This window comes from Diabrotica virgifera, chromosome 5 (assembly GCF_917563875.1).
Source record: "Diabrotica virgifera virgifera chromosome 5, PGI_DIABVI_V3a".
Classification (NCBI taxonomy): Eukaryota; Metazoa; Arthropoda; class Insecta; order Coleoptera; family Chrysomelidae; genus Diabrotica; species Diabrotica virgifera.
The window spans coordinates 81,801,162-81,815,985 of NC_065447.1; the positions used below are offsets into that span (position 1 = coordinate 81,801,162).

Sequence of the window (14,824 nt, forward strand, 5' to 3'; positions counted from 1 at the left end):
ATTTTCACCCCTGTAACTTATTAAAATAAACATTATAGAAGTTTTCAGGGAGTTTTCGGCCCTCGGTAACAATGTAATCTTTCATTCTGCGTTTAAATTTTTCAGAAATATTTATTAGTTTTCTCAAGATTCGAAAAAAAATGAATACATTTAAAACACATTGAAAATTTTGACATGCGTCAAAATTTTGCATTTTGCTCTGTTCCCCTCTTATCTTGTAAATCATAAATGACAACGCACTTTCAGTGGCGCACCGTAAAACAAGTGTATTTAACTCACTAATGAGGATTTCAGGGTGCAAAAAAACATGTTTTTAATTTTAAACAAAACACATGTTTTTTATTTGTTTTAAACGTTTTTATGTTGTAAACATGTTTTTTTTGTTTTTAAATTGTATGTTTTAAACAAATAAAACTTGTTTAAAACACATGTTTTTTTTTGTTTTAAACCATTTTCTTTTGCTTTAAACTGTTTTTTTGTTTTTAAATTTAATATTTTAAACAAATAAATCTTAGAAGAAAACATTGTTTAAATTATATTTTCCTAAACATAACATTAATTGAAGGTGTTTGATCTATTATTCTACTAAATAATAGATAAGAAATTGCCTGGGGAACCCCAGACTATTTACTATGTATAAATTCGCATTGCAAGTTAGCTATTGCAATAACGTCTAATACTGTCAGTTAGTTTGTGGTGACCCCAGCTCCATTTATTGGCAAATTTGCTTGATCATCGCTTTAGTGGAAATAAACTTATCATCCATCCATTATAAATTATCCTCCAGAAGCATTTTCAATTATTATTATTATTACCAGGCAAAGTGTACCCTTTAAACCATATGTTTTCTAAACATCTAATTGAGAATGTAAAACCATTGGCATGGTGGCGTTCTAAGAAAAATATAAATACTACAGCATTGAAACTTGCTCAACAGCTTCACAGAGCTATTGCATCGTCAGCCAACATAGAAAGACTCTTCTCATCATACGATTTACCACTCCAAACTACATAATCGGCTAGGCCCACTAGGCAATGTCAAAGCTTCTAAGTTGGTTTCAATTTTTAAAAAACTAAATTCCATTTAGTGATGACGTGACTGATCAGATTGATGATTTAGATCACAAGATTACTATGAGACTGAAACAGTTTTGAGAAATTGATTAACTCTTGTATGCAAAATATTTTAAGTTTTCCAATTTTTTTTCTGTGTTCCGATTATTAATAAATAAATAATATGTATGTTAAAAAGTTTATATAATGTATTTAATAATTTTTTTGATGTTCATTATACATATTAATAAAATGAAAATGAAAAAAGAAATAGTCCTGTCGCCAGTAGGGGTACAACGGCCTCCTTAATTCAGATGGACTTACCCAAGTTTTCTTTATGTATTTTGACCCGTAGAACACGAATTTTTTGGGTAACAGTCGATCTGGATATCGAGAAGATTGTTATAAACAAAGAACTTGAGGAATCACATAACAGCGATTTTTCGCAAAACAAAACATTTTTTTCTATATTTTGAGTCATTCTAAGCAAAAAATATTTTTACAAGTTTTTTCGTAGGATGCATAGTTTTCGACATAAACGCGGTTAAACTTTCAAAAAATCGAAAAATTGCAATTTTTGAACCCGAACAACTTTTGATTGAAAAATAAAATAGCAATTCTGCTTACCGCATTTGAAAGTTCAAGTCAAATTCTATCGGCTTTGATTATTTTCATTGCTAAAAAATATTTTTTTTTATTGTTAAATAAAGCTATAAACACATAGTTATTGAATGATGTTTTCAATGCATTTCTAATTTGAAATCGAACGAGTAGGCGCGCATACAGAATTTCTACGTATATTACGTACATTAAAACGCATGCATTTGGCACGGGAAACACTATGTGTTTATAGCTTTGTTTGACAAATAAAAACTTAATTTTTAGCAATGAAAATAATCTAAGCCGATAGAATTTGACTTGAACTTTCAAATGCAGTAAGCAGCTATTTTATTTTTTAATCAAAAGTTATTCCGGTTAAAAAATTGCACTTATTCGATTTTTTGAACCGCGTTTATCTCGAAAACTATGCATCCTACGAAAAAAATTGTAAGACCATTTTTTGCTGAAAATCACCCAAAAAATACAAAAAAATGTTTTGTTTTCCGAAAAATCGCTGCTATGTAATTCCTCAAGTTCTTTGTTGATAACAATCTTATCGACAGCCGGATCAACTGTTACCCAAAAATTCGTGTTCTACGGGTCAAAATACATAAAAAAAAACTTGGGTAAGTCCATCTGAATTAAGGAGGCCGTTGTACCCCCTGGCGACAGGACTAAAAACACTTTTGTTTAATTTAAGTGTTTTAAACATGTTTTAAACTGTTTTAAAGAAAAACTGTTTTAAACATAAACAATTGTTTAAAACATGTTTAAAACAGTTGATTAAAACAAAATGTTTAAAACGAAACAACCCTGGAGGATTTAACAGGATTTTATTTAATCAACACATTGTTATATTTGTGACGTTCGAGTTCGTGCTAGAGGACTTCGTCAAGTTGAGAACTTAGATAACCTTCCACCAAGATTTCAGGAGATTGCATTGGACCGCCGCATGAACAATAATCCACCAGAAGCCAATTTTGATATTGGGATTGTGATTCACATAAACTGCTACAGATACATCATTGAAGAAATTGAACAAGGTAATGATGATAATGTGAATGCTTGTAGATTCAAGTGTGTATTACAAAGAAATAATGTATGTCTTGTATGTGAGAGAGCTAGAAATCTTGAACGTTTATCATTAGAAGCTAGAGTAAATATTTACATGAAACTAGAGATTTTTGTACAGTTGAGTCCACGAGTCTTTACCCGTGCGTCATCATTTAAAGCATACGAAATAAGTCGGAAATTTACTAAACGCAACAGCAAGTGACAGAAAGTGGGTATTATTCCGATCACGGGTTATAGTATACAATTTGACGTTATCAAATAAATAGAATGTCAAATTTAAGTTTTGCTTTAAAATTTTGGTGCACAATTACAGCTACATTTGGAGGAGCTTAATAAATTCCCTTATTATCATTGATTAATAAATAAATAAATAAACAATTTATAAAAAATTCAATAACATATTTTCTTTTTGTTATTTTATTCACTTTGACGGAACATTAAACACAAGCACTCCTGAACTGTGTTAACAATGAGGTTAGCTTTGTACGTTGTCAAAATTTATCGTAAAATAACATAAACTTATCATAAAATTTCTAACTCCAATATAAAATTAGTTGTGAAAACAACTGTTTGTATACTATAAAAAACTTCAAAATGCAAAAATTCGACAAAATAACAGCAAAACATTCAACAAACTGACAGCCACATAGTAAACAAACCAAAACGTCAGAAATTGTACATACTTAAAATATGTGAAAACATCCCCAATATCTTTCTTTGTACCTATCTCTTTTCAATTCACTGAGTCTAGATCGTTCATAAAAATAACATGGGTTTTCACTTAATAACAGGCGGCAGCTGGTTTGTCATTAGTTTCGTGCGTGGAAGAGAATGATGCTAGATAAAAAGTGTGTTTTATCTCGCCAGGTATTAATGACGCACGGGTAAAGACTAGTGGACTCAACTGTACGAAAGGGTGCTTTATGTTGCAGTGATTACATACATCATGATGGTATGTTCGTATTCAAGACGATGCATGGGTAAATTTAGATGAACTTATTTTACCAGAATTTCCCATTTTGTCGTTACAACAGATTAGAGATTTGACTACTGGAATGTAGGTACCAAGTAAAACTTGCACCCAGTTACATTCAAGATAAATTACAGAGAGAAAACATTGAACATTTTACATTAGGCGACTAAACATCAATTATGGATAATGGATAGACGAGTACTACTGCACTTGCAAAATTGGTGCACGAAATGTTGGATGCTGTGTTCATGTCGCAAGTGTATTATGATATCTAGGATATGCAAGGCATGACGCAAATGTAAGGTATACATCAACACAGTTATTACATTCTGTCTTAGACGCTCCTAATAGAGACCTGCATTTGAATTAGTAATTGTTGACCTTTTGAATACCACAACTTGATTTTTAATTTTTTTATATAGTATATTTTTAATAATTAATGACAACATGGATTAAGCATAATGGGGAAACCATGCAGAAAAAACGCGCCTTGCATTCTACCTCAAAGGTGATGTGAAAATGAATGCATTATTTAATCGGAATTAGTATTAACAGATTTTATGTATACCTATCATACATAAATAACACAAATGTTTAGTATTCCACAACACTTAAACAGACGAAGCACTCACTCTTGATAATTTTTCACGAACGCATATGTTAAAAGTAAATATAATTTGGTGAGAAGGTTGAAAATATAATAGTTTCACTAATCCGCTTAGGTCCCGCGGGGTTTAAGCTGTTTTGAATAGCAACCAGAGTAATAGTGATTGTAAATGACATTTTTATCAACTTCAAAAATATGATTTCGATAAACTTTAATGCAATTTGCGCCGTAATTAATCGTAATTAAGAGTTGGCGCAATGATATGGAATGACCGTTAATTTGAGACGAATCTATTTACGTAAATTTTATTGGATTTGAGTGACATTATATTTTCCCTAACATGTGTGCGGTGTCCTTTGTGTCATGGACAGAATTGCATTTTTCGGTTCAAAAACATTCTAATAGCCGGTTTCACCAACGAAGAATAGTAGTTTATTCGATGAATAAAGTTATTCGACCAATAAAACTGACAATTCTGTTTCAAAAACATCAAACAAGATTTATTTTAAAAAATGAATAACCATTTTCAATGTAATTAACTAGTTTTGATAGGAAATAAGCCACAATTTTACTAAAAAAATTATTTTATTAACATTTTGACCCCTTCTTCTCATTGTTTGATTTGCGTGTATAGAATAAATTGCTATGTAGAAATGCTATCAATAAGTGTCCCCGTTTAGGATTTAGTCCTCTTTAGGGTTTGTAGTGAATGTAAAATGTGGCCGCAAAAGCAAACAGTCCGAAAAACACACTGGGGCAAGTGTCGTGTCCTGGTGTTTCTGGTTTCCTGGGTTATGCCGGACGGTGGTGTCCAGAAGGCTAAAAAGGCAACAGAGAAGAAAGTTTGATGGAGTTGTTGTTGGTTCCATAGACATTTACGTGTACTGTCCGTGCTTTACTCTCGACCAGTCTCCCTAGAAACCATTGTACGCCAACTGGTAGAACCAGCGGCCCTCGTGGGCGGTCAGGAGGTGGCTTTTGAGCGCAGCGTGGACAGTGAGCGTTCGAGGGATGAAAATAGTTGCGGCTATTTTCTTGGGACGAACAGGTATAATTGTGCAATGAAGTTGGGAAACCGCAAAAAACCAACTTCTCCCTGTTCGGGGTAGGGATGAGGATGTGTTATAGGTGGGTGCGGAAAGCTAACGGGGTAGCCTCGAGGATGTTTTCGTATTCTACTGGGAGTTCGTCAATGCATGTTTGCATTAGAGCAGACGGTAGATGAATCTTTTTGCGTTTGGGCTTTCGGTAGAATACGTGGCCGGAAGATGAACAGGAACATTTGAGAGATTCTTGTGTGTCGGAGGGGGGACCGTTGATTACTTTGATTGTGAAGTTCCTGTTCAGAGAGTTTATTCTCTCACTGATTTTGGGGATGTTTGAGATGTTATGGATTTCGTTTGAGGGATATCTCCAGTGCTAGTAGTTGCATCTACGCAAGATTCTACGTTCCACTCGCAACAACCTCTCTTTTTTTGCTCTAGCGCAAAGAGAGTAGAGGCATGATTTGTACTCAATAACGGGTCGAATAAAGGTCTTGTAAGTGTGTATGAGAGTCTTCTTGTGTGTCTTGCCAATTCGTCCAGAGAGAGGGTTGAGAAGTCTGGCCCTGTTCCTTACCCTATCTAAAGTTGCCTTTAGATCTGCGTCCCAGTTAAGAGTCCTGGTGAACAGTACTCCCAAATAGGTCGCAGTCGGGCTAACAACAAGCCTTTCTCCCAACAATCTCAGTGGATATTGGTCGTCTTCATTTTTTATGATTCTTTGTGACACAGAAGGGGCGCGAAACACAATTGTTGTTGTTTTGTTCGCGTTCAGCGTGACTCTCCACTTACAACACCAGTCCCCGACCCCGTCCAACAGAGCCTGGGCTCTTCTGTGGATGAGTTGTGGGTTGTATCGAGAGGCTGTTGTGAGTAGAGCCGTGTCGTCTGCATAGAGAAACAGCCGAGTACCTGGGATATTTTGGTTTGTGATATCGCTGTTGTAGATGATGTACAACAGTGGTGCTAGGACTGAACCCTGGGGAACTCCAGCTTGTGGAGTGAAGGGGGTAGACTTTTGATCGCTTACTTTTACTCTGACAGTTCGGTTGTGGAGGTATGAGTGTACAATTTTGGTAAATTGTAATGGTAGCCCGATGTCCAGAAGCTTCCGAACAAGTCCGTCGTGCCAGACCTGATCGAAAGCCTTCTGAACATCCAGGAATGTGGCTATGGCGAATGAACCATCATTGATGGTTTGAGTAACTTTAGTTGTGAAATCTATTAATGCATGTTGAGTAGATTTACCTGACTGGAATCCGTATTGGAATTTTGGTATGATGTTGTGGTTTTCGAGAAAGTTATTGAGCCTCTCTTTTAGGATTAGCTCAAGAACTTTACCCAGAGTGTTGATTAAAGAGATTGGTCTGTAGGATTCCACGTCGGTTGGGGGTTTGCCTTTTTTCAAAAGCATGATGGTATTGGCCACTTTCCAAGGAGTAGGGAAGTGGCTGTTTTTGAGATATGCATTGAATATTTTAGTTAGAAGAGGGATGATACTCTCTGGAAGTTTTTTGAGGCACCTTCGGTTGACGCCATCAGGTCCGGGAGCGCTGTTTTTACCTATTTGGCAAAAGCTCTCCGTTTCCCTGTTTGTGAGGGGGTCCATGATAGGATCATAGACTGGAACGTGGTAGTTGAGAGTAACATTTACTATGCATTCTGTGTGGAGTTTAAATAAGCGATCAAAGTTCGGGTTGTCTGGAGTTTGAAAGTTGTTTTGAAGCGAATTTCTGAATGCTTCAGCTTTCCCATCTGGGGAATTGACTATGTGATTGTTGACCAACAGATGAGATGGTTGAGATAGTTTTTGTTTTATTAGGACTTTGATTTTGACCCCCAAATCGGGTGTCGTTGTCAAAATACAAAAAATATTAATGAATTAAACAAAAATGTTGTTGCTTAGTAAAAAAATTGTTCTAATAATTTATTTAATCTGACTCATTTATATCGGCAATTCAGACATATATTATACTTTAAAATGATATTGCCAATATTTATGAGTTGCGTTCCTGGGACGACTTTATTGAAATATACTTCATTCGATTACACTAAATCAACCCCAACTCAAGAATATCCGTCACAAAAAATCATAAGATGTGATCTGGCTTTAAAAATACAATATTCTTGAGTTGGGGTTGATTTCATGTAGTCGAATGAACTATCTTTCAATAAAGTCATCCCAGAAACGCAACTCACAAAAATATTGGCAATATCATTTTAAAGTCTTCTACTTTAAAATGTATAATATATGTCTGAATTGTCGATATAAATGAGTCAGATTAAATAAATTATTAGAAGAATTTTTTTACTAAGCAACAACATTTTTGTTTAATTCATTAATATTTTTTGTATTTTGACAACGACACCCGATTTGGGCGTCGAAACGTTAATAAAATCATTTTTTTAGTAAAATTGTGTTAGTTCCCATCAAAACTAGTTAATGGCAAAAAATGCCACAAGAAAATAGCTTCAGAACAACATTTTCAATGTGGCAAATTGATGTCGCAAAATTGTCGCTATGTCGTTTCATTCGCTTGCAAATTGAAGAAGCCTCGGAGGTGTTACCAGAGAAGGTTCCCATTGTTTTTCAGTCTGGTAGGATGTAGAGTAACATTTTTGGATGTTGTTTTATGTGCTATTAGATTGAAAACTTAGTTTTAAGATTTATTTTATTTATTTATCAAATAAATATTTACTCGTTTTGGACTGTAATTTTCAGGGTCAACTCCGAATTGCATGAAAATTTGGATTTAGGTTCTACTTACCCTCTGCTTCAAAGTTGAAATTGTGCGGTTGGTTGCTTTTACTTGGGGGGTGACAGCCACCCCTTCTCGGGGGTGAAAAAACGCGCATTTAAAATAAATCCGGAGACGGATAAATTGACTAATTCTAAGCAGCTTTTGTTCTATAGAGTTTTTTAAGTAAGTCAATACGTTTCGAGTTATTTCTGATTCAAAATGTTTATTTTTCGACAAAAAACCACGTTTTCAGGCGGTTATCGAAAACAACATTCCTAGCAAAAATGTAGCTTATAAAAAACCGAAAAAAACGTGTATTCATGAAGTCGATAAACCCAGTAAAAACAAAGTTGTAGCTCATGAAAAATACGTTTGTATTCGTCAAATTCCAAATCGAATATTTTAACGTGAAACAATCAAAATATTTAACAATTTTCGGAAAAAACTTAAAAAATTTTTAAAGTGTTTAAAGCAAGTTTTATTTTAATTTTTTTATAAAAGTTCATAGCAACAAAACTAAAGGCTCAAAATAAAGTTGGTCCCTTTTTTGGCAAAAAAAATCGTAAAAATATCCCTCTATTTAGCACCCTAAATAAACTTAATCGTTACCACTTTACCATTTACATTATATGTATGTGTATTGTTTATATGATCTGTTAGTTTGACCGGTTTGAAGTGCTTGACCAGTTTGATAGTTTAAAAAATGTTTTCTAACAATTTTGGAAACATGCCCATTATAACAAGTATTCATGATACGAAAAATATCAAAGAGTAAATATAGGAATTGTTGTATTTATGTAAATATTATTATAATTTAATCGCAATAATTTTTTGTAAGCCAGTCAATAGGAGCAAAAACAGGATATTACCTCCGAATGCTCTCCCACTGCATGGATTTTAATGACAATTTGGGAATAGCCTCTACTTATCTCCTAATTCAAAGTGGGGAGGGGGGTGGAAAATTTGTTGGTCGAAATAACCACGGAAGTAACAAGATAACCTTATAGACTACAGGCCCATGTAAAAAAATGGATGGGTCATATGAACCACCAGGTGACGTATAAAGGACGATGTAAGAGCATAAAGTAATAAGGTTTAGCACTATGCCATCACTTGTAAGCTGTCCAATTGAGTGCTGGTGGGAATTCAAAAGCGCAGGTAGAGTGAGTACATTTTGGTCATATGTTTTTGTACGGCATTCTTACCATCGATAGATCCATGAAAAATAATAAGAAAGCGCGCAGTGCCGCAAAAAAATTGTGCGCCACAAAGTTGGTAACTTTTTTTGATTTTCTGAGAATTTCCAGGGTAAATTTGGTCATTTCCATTCTGTACGGCATCAGTTTCATACTGTTTCGATACAGCTTCTAATCCATTATTCCGCAACGCCGTACAAAAATCATGCGACGAGGGGAAAAATTGAGGGTTGCAATCCCCTCTCTTTCCGTGGCCCGGGGGTGATTTGAAACAACATAAAATTTTTATGCATAGATAATATTTTTTTACATGCCCTACATTTTCGTTGGTCCAAAGGTTTGTAGGGGAAAAACTCAAGGAAAAATCCACAGAACGAAATGTAAATTCATGACCAAATTTTTTTATACGGCATTTAGATAGCTTATTTGTACCTAATGTAATAATTTATAAAAAGTTAATGCCGTACAAATCTGAAAGGTCATATTGATAAAAAAGTAATAAAAATATTAAATAAATATAATTTACATATACGTATGGTGCAAATAAAAGAAATAAATTCATTATTTCGTAAACCAGCGACTATAAGAAAAAAATCCCGAAACAGGTCGATTTTTATTTTTAAATTAAGTATGATATTTTGGCATATATATCATACAAGTGGCGTCATCCATCTGGGCGTGATGACGTAATCGATGATTTTTTTTTAAATAAGAATAGGGGTCGTGTCATTTGAAAGGTCATTCAATTCTCTATTCAGTAATGTAAACATTTACATACTTATTTATACAGGGTGTCCAAAAAAAATTTTTAAATTAAATTGTTTGACAAAAAAAAGAAGAATGTATGTAATTTATATAATTCAAAATACATTTCAAGGCACGATTTCGACATCGACGGCAGGCAGCAGACGGCAACTGCAGGGCGGCAGTTGCAGTTGTCGCCTGGACAACATCATTACTTTGCACTATTAATTTGTATATTTCTTAGCAACTGCAACGTTCTACCGAACAGCAGTTGCTAATAAATATACAAATTAATAGTACAAAGTAATGACGTCGTTATGGTGACAACTCTAACTGCCGCTTGCTAATTATGTAAATGTTTATATTACTGAATAGAGAATTGAATGACCTTTCAAATGAGCTAGCACACGACCCCTATTCTCATTTAAAAAAATCATCGATTACGTCATCACGTCCAGATGGATGACGTCACTAGTTTGATATATATGCCAAATATCATAATTTAAAAAAAAATCGATCTGTTTTGGGATTTTTTCTTAAAGTCGCCGGTTTACGAAATAAGGAATTTATTCCTTTCATTTGCACCATACTCTATATCGCTTACGGAGCGACGTTCTGTTACGACGTTTATCATTAATATATGTACGGCATCATTTTTTCCTAATTTATTTATCCTAATACTATTTAAAACAAGGAAAAAATGTAGAAAATTGCTATATTTTATTAATCTATGAATATTTAACCTTTTGCAATCATTTAAAAAAAATTATGTTTTTGTATTTTTCTAAAATTTTTTAGAACAGTTTCTTTTGAACGGCAATACTATATAACAATTGTATTTTACAATATCATGTTAAAAAAAGTTGCCGTACAGAGTCAAATGATTTTACAGCTTTATACAGTAGGAAAAATGAAAGAATATAGACGGAGAGCTAGAGCCGAAAAATCATCGTCATAAGTAATATGGAGTTTTTCCTGTGAAATGTGTCCATTGTATATTGACAATTATGACCCCTTTCAGGCTGACACCTCAGTGGATACAGGAAGTAGCAATAAGGGATGAAAGGGGAAAGTTAGTGCAGTCGTTAAAGGTTTTCACCTCCTATTTTGTTAAACCTCCATCGATTTGCATGAAAATTGGTGACTAGTTAGAGCATACCTCAAGAAACAAAACTGATTTGGTGCCACTTGCACTTTTACCCTGGTGGTGAATACCACCCCTTCCCGCGGGTGAAAACTATTTTATTAAAAATATCCCCACAAATCGATAGAGGGACAAATTTTAAGTAAAATTTGTAATATCATGTTATTAAAATAGATAATACTTTTTGAGTTATTAAAGATCAAAGATTTGTCTATTTAAGAGCATATGCGTGAAGTTACGGATGATAAAAAGAACATGTTAATTAATTGTATGTTAGTAAAATATTATTTTTATATTATTTCGATATTTAATTGAATTTTTTTTTCATTATAAACTGAATATGTTCAGAAACTTGGGGTGTTCAATAATGGGTACATTTGACATATTCGAATACACTTTTGCTAAATTTATAATATCGAAATAATATAAAAATAATATTTTAGTAACATACAATTAATTAATATGTTCTTATTATCATCCGTAACTTCACGCATGTGCTCTTAAACAGACAAATCTTTGATCTTTAATAACTCAAAAAGTATTGATTTATTTTAATAACATGATATAACAAATTTTACTTATAATTTGTCCCTCTATCGATTTGTGGGGTTATTTTTAATAAAATCGTTTTCACCCCCGAGAAGGGGTGGTATCCACCCCCAGGGTAAAAGTGCAAGTTGGCACCAAATCATTTTTATTTCCTGAGGTATGTTTTAACTAGTCTTTCTAGTTAGGAGAGACTAGGTTTTCTTTTAACTTTCTTGTTTTGGAAAAATACTGTTGTCAAACATGGTGTGTACTTTACGGTTCCCAAAATGGAGTGATATTTAACTATAGGAATTAACTATATTTAACTATAGCAATTTATACATAGGAACTATAGGGATTTAACTATAGGAATTTTTTTAATTTTTAATTGTCTCTAATGTAAACTATGCGAAATTAAAATTAAATTTAAGATCAAAATTATACTACAGAGTAAAAATATATGAGCACGGTAGTGTAGAAAAAAATTTAATCCCACACGAAAAACACCAGCAACATTTTTCCAGCATATCAAAAGTGGGTGTTTCAGTAATCATTTCTGATCAAAACATATCTTGGCAACTTTTGGAGAAAACTGTGATTTTATATAATTTGTACATATTTGTACATATTGTATATATTTATGTACTGGGTGTCCACTTATATTTTCCCCCATTTTAACTGCCTATAACTTCTAAACGGCTCAAGATAGAAATATGCGGTTTTCACTGAAATGTTTTATTGTAGTAAAAGTTTTGTCTGAATGGATTGAATTTTTTATATCGCTTTCAAATACAAAATAAAAAATGGCGGATTTTTGAAAAAAACTTTGTTGACTTTTTTTTAATGGAACACCCAGTATATTCTTTTGTAAATTGAAAGAAAGGTCATTCACCTATCTAGCGATATAAAGTTTTTCAAAATCGGTTGTCAAATCACTGAGTAATTAATTTATAAAATGAGAGGTGCAACGTGGATATCACATACCTAAATAAAATAACTAAGCAAGTTATGTGATTTCCACAATGCATCTCTCATTTTAAAAATTAATTGCTCAGTCATTTGACAACCGATTTTAAAAATTTTTATAGCGCTGGATAGATAAATGACCGTTTTTTCAAGTTTTTAGGTAAATAACCATTTTTTATATCGCTTTTAAATAAAAAATGGCGGATTTTTGAAAAAAAAACGTTGTTGACTTTTTTTATTAAAACTCCCAGTATATTTTTTGTGTCTTGAAAAAACGGTCATTTACCTATCCAGCGATATAAAAATTTTGAAAATCGGTTGCCAAATGACTGAGCAATTAATTTTTAAAATGAGAGATGCAATGTGGAAATCATATAACATAATATAATTTTGCTCAGTTATGTTATTTAGGTATGTGATATCCACGTTTCACCCCTCATTTTAAAAATTAATTACTCAGTGATTCGACAACCGATTTTAAAAAACTTTATATCACTGGATAGGTGAATGACCTTTCTTTCAATTTACAAAAAAAATATACTGGGTGTTCCATTAAAAAAAAGTCAACAACGTTTTTTTCAAAAATCCGCCATTTTTTATTTCGTATTTGAAAGCGATATAAAAAATTCAATCCATTCAGACAAAACTTTTACTAAAATAAAACATTTCAGCGAAAACCGCATATTTCTATCTTGAACCGTTTAGAAGTTATAGGCAGTTAAAATGGGGGAAAATATAAGTGGACACCCGGTATAATAATTTCCCTTAGGTCTTTTAATACCTGCCTACAATAAAAACACTGCAATAACAATATAATCAATAATAATAATTACTTTTATTTTAATAAATTTCATTTTTAACAGAAAGGATTTTAAAAATTTTAATTATTTTAACACATTGACGGACAGTGCGTTAAATGTATAAGCAAGTGTTGTGACACTATATGAATTTTGCAAAGTAGAATAGGGAAATTGCTGAATTTCTTTTAGAGCCTATAAATAGTAAAGTTTATGGAAACAATAAGTTTTTTAACATTCTTTGTAAACAAGTGGACGACGACCATGGATGTCATGTTACATTTCATATACATCTGTAGATGTAATCTACCGATTTTTTGTCACAACTCATTATTTTAAAATTGTCGTCTATAGACGTTGTGTCACATTACATCAATGGAAATTCGACGTCTATAGACGTTCTGTCCGTCAATGTGTTAATTATAATAAATATTTCAAATGTTAAATAAGTATGCCAAGAACTGTTACTCATTTACAGAACGCAAAAACTTTTTTTTGGTAAAAAATTAATGAAGAATCCTTTATAAAAGGTATATTTATTTAAAAACCCCTCTAAGGGCCACATATATCACAGAAGGTTTTCGATCTAAGTAGATCATCATCAGTGCTGTTACCTAAAATAAGTATAACCATTTTAGTGAATACGAATGTTAAAAAATTGAAATGTTAATCAAGGTACAAAGCAAAGTTTGATTATACTTACAGCAAATCACATGCTGAGCCACCAAAAGTACATGGGTACAGGGCCGCCGAGAGCGATGAGCGGGCCCCGGTAAAAAGTGAAGGGCGGGCCCCCAGCAAAAAGTGAAGGGCAGGCCCCGACAAAAAGTGAAGGGAGGGCCCCCGACAAAAAGTGAAGAGCGAAAAAAAGTGTTTAATTTTAATAATTTTAATAAATAAGAAACATTTCAAATATAAATTTTATTAAATTTTGATTATATTTATAATAGTGAAAATATTTATAATACAGGTGTTTGTTGAGTTTTCTGATCGGCAAAAATGTCTGAAATTTTCGAAAAATGGCATGATTTTCCCAAATCATTCTCAATTCACAAAGTTGATAGGCAGCTAACCAATCCTGTTTCATTGAAGCTATTACCTCATAACATTTTTTATGCGAAAAAGAAAACTAAAGGATTTTTCTGCTTCCGCGACGGTCACCGGTAATGTGCAAAATATTCTTAACACAATAACGATTCAAATTTGAGATGTTTAATTTTATTAAGCAAATCTATTGGAGAAAGTTGAGAGTCACCAATATTATCCGTGAATATCGCTCTCAAATAAAAAATTTCATCTATCAATTCTTCACTGAGGTATAAACTTCTTAATAAAATTCGCCCAATACATATTCCTAT

At 32.9% G+C, this 14,824-nt stretch overlaps 1 protein-coding gene across 2 annotated transcripts in view; it reads right to left on the reverse strand.

Annotated features, from left to right (window-relative positions):
- The window catches only part of LOC126884251 (zinc finger protein 235-like), a 45,281-nt gene that overhangs the window by 15,979 nt on the left and 14,478 nt on the right, over nucleotides 1-14,824 (reverse strand). The gene's annotated exons all lie outside the window — the stretch shown is intronic.